Source organism: Globicephala melas, chromosome 3 (assembly GCF_963455315.2).
Source record: "Globicephala melas chromosome 3, mGloMel1.2, whole genome shotgun sequence".
Lineage (NCBI taxonomy): Eukaryota > Metazoa > Chordata > Mammalia > Artiodactyla > Delphinidae > Globicephala > Globicephala melas.
The window spans coordinates 122249115-122257140 of NC_083316.1; positions in this window are offsets into that span (position 1 = coordinate 122249115).

Here is an 8026-nt window from a genome sequence, read left to right on the forward strand (position 1 = left end):
TGGCACCCTGATCCTCAGACTTTTAGCCTCCAGAACTATGAGAAATAAATTTCTGCTGTTTATAAGCCACCCAATCTGGGGTATTTTGTTATAGCAGCCCAAATAGACTAAGACAGTCATTTAATTAATGGGAATTCTAAATCTGATTGACATGAACTAGGAACAAGTAGCCATATTAATTAGAGAGACTTTTATATTTAGACAAATGTAACCAAATTAGAGAAGTTGCACTTCTCAAGTACCAAATTTTTGAGAAACCCCTGTTGCCTAGATTTCTCCTAAAGTGGTGATACTTGTAATTCTTGGGAATTAGAAATCACTCACTCATACCATGCCACTCCAGACTCGGGATCCACATGCTTCAGCCTGCTCTTGTCAACGTTGCACAGAGCATTGCCAGCCGTGTCATAGGGTCATATGGGAAATGTGACACTTGAGTTCCTAGATAACCTACATATCTAAATTGTTACCAGCATTTCCATGACCATTGTGAAGTAGTCCAGGGGCTTCTTAAGAAACACAAGGAGGGAAGGAGAGGATGGACAGACGGATGGAAAAGAAGAAAAGGAGAAGAAAAAAAGAAATAGGTAAAGACAACCAATCACATATCATTGAGTTTCCAATTTCAGTAGCTATATTTTTAAAATTTCTTTTGTGCATTTATGACACTTAGGGTTCCTATTTTTACAATAACAATGAAATCAGACCGGAATAAACTATGTCTTTTCCCATTGTCTTTTCCTACTAAGAGATTTTACCTTCCACATCATCAAATTTCATTTCTCTGCTAGATCATACCAATCTACATTCATACCTATCTTCTAACCTAATGCAAGCAAGCAGACAAACAAGCAAAAAAAAACAGAATGAAATGCAAACACATCCTCCCTATCCCACCACACCTTTTGGTACCTTCATTGTTCTACTCCCCTTTACAGTAAAATTCTTCAAGAGGAGTGTCATACTATCTCTGATTCCTCTCTTCTCTTTCTCTCCTGAACTCTGACCAACCATGTGTTCACCTCCTCCATTTCATGGAATTGTCCAGGTCATCAATGACCTTCATGCTGCCAAATCCAATGGTCAATTCCATGTCATCATCTTACTTGATGCAAGAACCACATTTGACACAGTTGAAAACTCCATCTTTCCTGAGGCACATTTCTTCTTTCTCTGTTCTCCTCCTGCCTCATTGGCCAAGTCTTCTCAGTTTACTCTACTGGATATTACTCCCCTTCCTTCTAAATAGGAGAATGCCCTAATGACCTTTCTATCTAGGTATACTCACTTCCTAGGTGATCTTATTTAGGCCCATGGTTTCAACACACTTTACATGCTGATGAATCCCCAGTTTTTAACACAAGGCCCAATCTCTCTCATGAGCTCCAGACTCTCAGATCCACCTGTCTACTTGGCATTCTACTTGGAGTTTTATATTAATTATCTATCATGCCTAAGAAATTACCCAGAACTTAGTGGCTTAAAACAATAATAGCCATTAATTATCACTCACAATTTCTGTGGGTCAGGAGTTTGGAAGTAGCTTGTCTGGGTAGTCCCGGCTTAGGGCTTTCATGAAATTGCAGTGAAATGCTGGCCCGGGCTGCAGTCATCTGAAGGTTTTACTCCGGCTGGAAGATCTGCTTCAAACATGGCTCACTCACAAGGCTAGAAAGTTAGTCCTGACTGTTGGTAAGATGCCTCACTTCCTCTCAATGTGGGACTCTGCGAAGGGTTGACTGAGTGCCTTTGGACATGATGACTGGCTTTCCCCAGAACAAGAGGTCCAAAATAGGAGCTACAATGCTTTTTATCCGAGTCTTGGAAGTCAATGACTGTCATTTCTAGTGTATTCTGTTGATCATACAGACAAGCCCTGATCCAATGTGGGAGCAAAGTATACCTGGGTGTGAAAACTACAAGGTAAGGATCATTGGGGGGCATCTTGGAGGCCGGCTACCACTGTGTCCAATGTCTAAGACAATGTCTAATGTCTAATTCATGTCCCAAACTGAATTCGTGATCTACCAGCCATTCTCTAAATCTGCTCCTCCCTCATTTTCCCCATCTCAGGCCAAACACCTTGGTGTCATTCTTGATTCCTTTTTGTGTTTCATACCAACAATTAATCTGTCAGCAAAACTCATTGACTCTACTTTGAAAATATATCCAGAATCCAACTTCTTCTTACTCTCTTTCAGTGCTGGTCTAGTCCAAACTACCATCATTTCTCGCTTGGATTATTCCTTCCTAACTTGTTTCCCTACCTCCACTTTTGTCCCCTCCAGTCTGATTACCATGAGGCAGCCATAGTTATCATGTTTAAAAATAAAAAACTAAATCAGACAATTTTATTCCTCTGCTTAAAACCTTCAGTGTCTTCCAGTTTCACTCAGAATAAAAATTCAAAGTCCTTATCATGGCCAAGAAAGTACCCCATGATCTGGCTTCTTACTACTTCTCTAACCTTTTCTACCATCACTTTCCTCCTGGCTCACTCTGCTCCAGCCCTATTGCTTTCCTCCTTTCCTCAAACTTGCCAAATTAGTTCCTGCCTCAGCGTCTTTGCACATCCCTGAAAAGCTCTTCTTCCTGATATCCACATGACTAACACCCTCCAGACCACTGCTCAGCCCATCACTCTCTCTCCCATCACGTTGCCTTATTTTTCTTTATAGAATGTATCCCCCCCAACATATGATATAGTTCTTTATTTGTCATCACTCTCCTCCTGCTAAAATAGATCTCCAAGAGAATGCCTATTTTATTCGCTGCTGTATCCCCAGGGCCTATAAGAGCGCTTTGCCTATGATAGGGTTGCAATCAATATTTCTTGAAAGAAAGAAAGGCTGAATGCAGGAATTGAAAGAGGTTAATCCATGCAGAATTCATTGGCCAGAGTGCCTGGCACACCAGGAGTATGAGTTATTATTATTTGATATGTCCCAATCCCAAGGGGCTTATTCAATCCAAGGAAGAGAGGGCAGTTGTCTTCTAATATCAGAGGAATAACCAGAGGGAACTGGTGTCTTGTCGGTCTACTGTTGCTATTTCCTGCTTAAAAAAAAAAAAGTCCCTACTGCAGTGGAGCTTTGCACATTCCTCCTGTTTGCTTTTCTAATCTGTAAGGATGGCAGACTGAGGTCCCTATGAAGATCTTTGAGAATGGGGCATGGACTATTTCTGGTACACACACATCCAGAGATGCCACTTTCAACCTTTTCTCCCTGTTGACACTGCTCTCTATGTGTGAAGCAACTTTCTTTTAAATTGAGATAATTGTAGAATCATAAGCAGTTGTAAGAAATAATGCAGACAGAACTTTTGCACACTTTTCTTAATTTCCCCCAATGGCGACATTTGCAAAATTCTAGTTTTATGATTTTGCAAATCATAATCAGAATATTGACATTGACATGTCAGACATGACAATCAGAATATTGACATGTCCATATAAATGGAACCATACAATATGTAACCTTTGGGGATTGGCTTTTTTCCTCACTCAGCAAATTCATCCAAATTGTTGCATGTATCAATATTTCCTTCCTTGTTGGAGGGAAGCATGGAATCGCATTCCATGGTATGCTGTGTCACACAGTTTAACCATTCACCTGTTTAAGGTCATCTGAGCTGATTCTTGTTTGGGACTATTATAAATAAAGCTGCTCTAAACATTTGTGTACAGGTTTTTGTGTGTGAACATATGCTTCCATTTCTCTGGGATAAATGCCCAGGAGTGTAATTGTTGGGTCATATGGTAGTTGCATGTTTAGTTTTTAGAGAAAATACCGAAGTGTTTTTCAGAGTAGCTACCATTTTACATTACACCAGTGAAGTGTGAGTGATCCAGTTTCTCTGCCTCCTTATCAGCATTCAGCACTGTCAGGTTTTTTTTGTTTTTTTTCTTATGTTAGCCATTCTTTTTTTTTTTTTTTTGGCTGTGTTGGGTCTTTGTTGCTGCGCGCGGGCTTTCTCTAGTTGTGGCGAGCAGGGGCTACTCTTCGTTGCAGTGAGCGGGCTTCTCATTGCAGTGGCTTCTCTTGTTGCGGGACACGGGCTCTAGGCGCGTGGGCTTCAGTAGTTGTGGCATGAGGGCTCAGTAGTTGCGGTGCACAGGTTCCAGGGCATGCAGGCTCAGTGTGGCTCGTGGGCTCTAGAGCACAGGCTCAGTAGTTGTGGCACACGGGCTTAGTTGCTCCGTGGCATGTGGGATCTTCCTGGTCCAGGGCTCGAACCTGTGTCCCCTGCCTTAGCAGGCGGATTCTTAACCACTGCACCACCAGGGAAGTCCTAGCTATTCTTAGAGGTATTTAGTGTGAAGCAACTTTTTAAAAAATCCCTTTTAATGTAGTTCTCCTAGGAAAACAAACTGTCATTTCCATAACGAAGAGAGACTATTCCAATTGACTGACAGACTATTTGGCTGTCAACTCACCTTGACTTTGCATAACTAAGATTCAAGTGACTTTTACTGAAGTGACTTTTCTCTGAGCCAGGTGGGCTGCTCCAGGTGACCCAGACTCAGAAGAGACTGATATTTTGATGCATGTGTTGTTCAATTAGCTGATTATTTACAAATGTACAGACATGAGAGGGTCTGTTTGTAAGCATGAGCTTCCTAGTTTGAAATTCCACCAAAGCTTAATTTAACTGCATGTAAAGGAAGCAAATTGTGATTGTAAGGTTCACAGAGAAAATTCAGAAATGACCCTCAACTTCTCTTATTGTACATCTGGGACATTCTTAGCCACACGTTGGAGAATAAGGACCAAAAAACTCCCCATAATCCCTCCAAAGAAGTGGGCACAATACACTCTGATTTTGGAAAGCCTGTCTAATCCTGTCAACACTTGTGTGAAATCACACCATTGACAGTTCTTCCTGGTGGAGGCACAGTTACCCTCAAGCCAAGAAAGTGAACTTGGTTTGAATAAGGATGGTTTAGATGTGTTTTCTTCTTGTAGTGTTACTCTCTCTTTTCAATGCCCCATATTAATAATCTCTTTTGTCTTTGATAAACTGGCATCTCTTTTTTTCTCCTCATGTGAAAATAAATAAACTGAGAGAAAAGTCAGTATTTGTCAAGTATCCATTTTAATGTCCACCTTAATTAACTAAGGAAAGAACATTCATTTAAAATCAGTTTTACTCTGTATTATCCAAGAGCAGTGCCTAATAGATGATAATGGGCTCAATACATATTTGTTGAATGAAATTTGAATGAACCACATAGTTCATATGTCAGTGTTTGCAAGTGAGGTGATTAAGTGAAGGTTACAGGTATGGGCTTTGGAATCACTCATGGTCACGGCTGGGTTTTCTCACTCATTAGCTTCATGACTTTCTGGGATGCAATCTTCTTGTCTATGAATATTGTTTACTATACAGAGGTACTGTGAGCATGAGAGGCAGAAATACACTGAAATATTTAGCATAGGGCCAGTACAGGGTATGTACTCAACTTTGGGTTTGATTATCATTTCCAGTGCATGACTATTTTAGACCACCAGAACCTGAGCTCCCGAAAGGCAGTGAATGGATATAACTTTTTAAACTTTTGTCTCTGCCCCAGCCCAGAACACAGAATCTGGTACCTGGTAACCAGCACTAAGTATAGGTGTGTTGAACCAGTACATATGTGTACGCATTGCCTTCAGGGTAGCCCAATAACTGAATGACTGAAACCAGTGCCTCATTCATTCATGGACTTCAGATGAGTCAGTTCTGTGCATACAACATATAAAGTATATGGAAAATTCTGGGCCATGGCTACTGACCAAATCTGAACCAACTGTTTAGCAAATGGAGTGAGTCGGGCATGGGAGTGGGATTGCCTGTATTGTATTCCACTTCCACTTCTGGAAAAGCAACTCTTCTATAGATGCCACTTTCTCAAGACACAGTTTGGAGTTCAACATCTACATTCAAAATACTAGTTTATATCCACCTATCTATTTTATTCTATTCAGTTTATAAAAGTAGTAACATCACATTTGAAAAATAGGGGGAAAGGAATAAATTATCCAGGGTCTCCAAACCCAGATATTGCTACTGTAATCATGTCTGTTCTACTCTCTGTGTTGGTTAAATAATGCCCTTGGTCTCTAGGAAGTTGGTATCTCAACACCCTCACCTCTGAAGTAAGGCTTGAAAAATTTGTTCTATAAATACATTTGAAAAGTACTTTGAAATTCTTGCAGAGGAGTGATTTACTGTGATAAAGGCGATTCCTATTCCATATCAATCATGCTATCAGGTTCTTGCCTAGCCCTAGGCCTAATCAAATCACTTTTACATTTCTCTTTTTAAAATTTCTGTCACTTGGGGGTAACACTTCATCTCTGTAGTGGAAAGAAGTAAAGGGAAAATGTGGATAAGCATAAAGCAAGAAGGGGAGGTGAGAGGGAAGAAGAGGCAACAGTTGAATGTGGGAACGCTCTGGGCTTGCTGTTGGAGGATGTGGATGTTACTTCTGCTCCATTGACAGATGTGCAATTCTGCGTAAATCCTCAGTCTCTCTGGGCTTTTTTTCTCATACGCAAAGTTGGGGAGGAGGTGTCAGTGAAGGAGTTTCACTAGATGATTTTTAAGTGCACTTCGCTTTTATCACTCTACGGTAAGGGGTCCACAAACTGCGGCCTGCAAGCCAAACCATATTGGCATCTGTTTCTGGACACCTGCGAGGTAACAATAACTTTTACACATTTAAATAGTTGAAAAAAAAATCAAGGGAACGATATATTGCGAAAATTCTCTAAAATTGAAATTTTCATACGAGTTGTATTGGAACACTGCCATAATCGTTTGTTTACATATTACCTATGGCCTATTTCATGCCAAGAGGGCAGAGTTGAGTAGTTGCCAGAGACCTCATGGCCCACAAAACCAAAAATATTTGCTGTCTAGCCCTTTACAGAAAAAGTTTGCCTACACCTGCTCCATATATATATAGCATGCCTGCTTATTTTGGGTTGACCCGTCTCTTTTACATGAGGTGTGTGCTCATCAGGTATTTTTCATAGTGTTATGATTATAATGCATTATCCCATATACTGTTCAGCTTTCTAAGAGGAGGGACTCTGTTTTGCTCACCATTGGAATCCTAGCGCCTTACACAGTGCTGGTATATAGCAGGTGCTCAGTATTTGTTGTTAAATAAACATTCTAACACCAGTGCCAAGCCAGTCATTTCAAAACTCCAAAAGGGATTTTTCATCTAGTACAGACTAAACTGTCTATTTCAGTGATTTCAATTTTTTTTTAATTATTTTTAAAAACTTTTTTTCTGACGAAAATCCTCCCTGCACTAAACTCCCACTGAATTTTAGATAGGCAATGAAGAGAGAATTTTTGTAAAAATTGGAATCCTTTCTCTTCCTAAATAAAAAATATATTTAAAATACTGGTAAAATTGAAATGGCCTCAGCTTTTTACAACCGTTGCGCCACGTTTTAAAAATGACGATTATTGGAGTCCAAGGCATGGTTGCCATAGCATTTTGCATAATTTAAGCACAGCAGCAAAAGATACCGGTATGTGTGCCGAGCAAAATGAGTGTACGAGGAAAAAAAGTAAAATTTTGCGTTCTGTACGATATGTCGAACGTGAACGTATTTCACGTTGTGTTGCAGATTTACTACAGCTGAGTCATTTCGGGACACGAGTGTGTGCTTCCAGGAAAAAACGAGACGAAGGAGCCAGTCTGAGGGTCTCGCCGGGTTTCCCCACGCACTTCCAGCAGCAGACAGCGGTATTCCGCGGCGGTCGGCGGCGTGGTCAAAAAAAAAAAAAAAGGCGCCGCGGCCCCTTTAAGAGCCACAGCACCTTCTCCAAGATACCATCTTGCACCAGGAGTTCACTTAAGCTCTCTACCTACCTTGCTAAATCCCTCCTCCTCCACTGGGTACGACAGGCGGGCGGGGCGAACGAGCCTTTTCATTGGCTTTGCGCGCACGGCCCCTCTGTCTCCTATTGGTTCCCGCGCCCGTCACTCGACGCTGTCTCCCGCCCTTTCGTGCCGTCG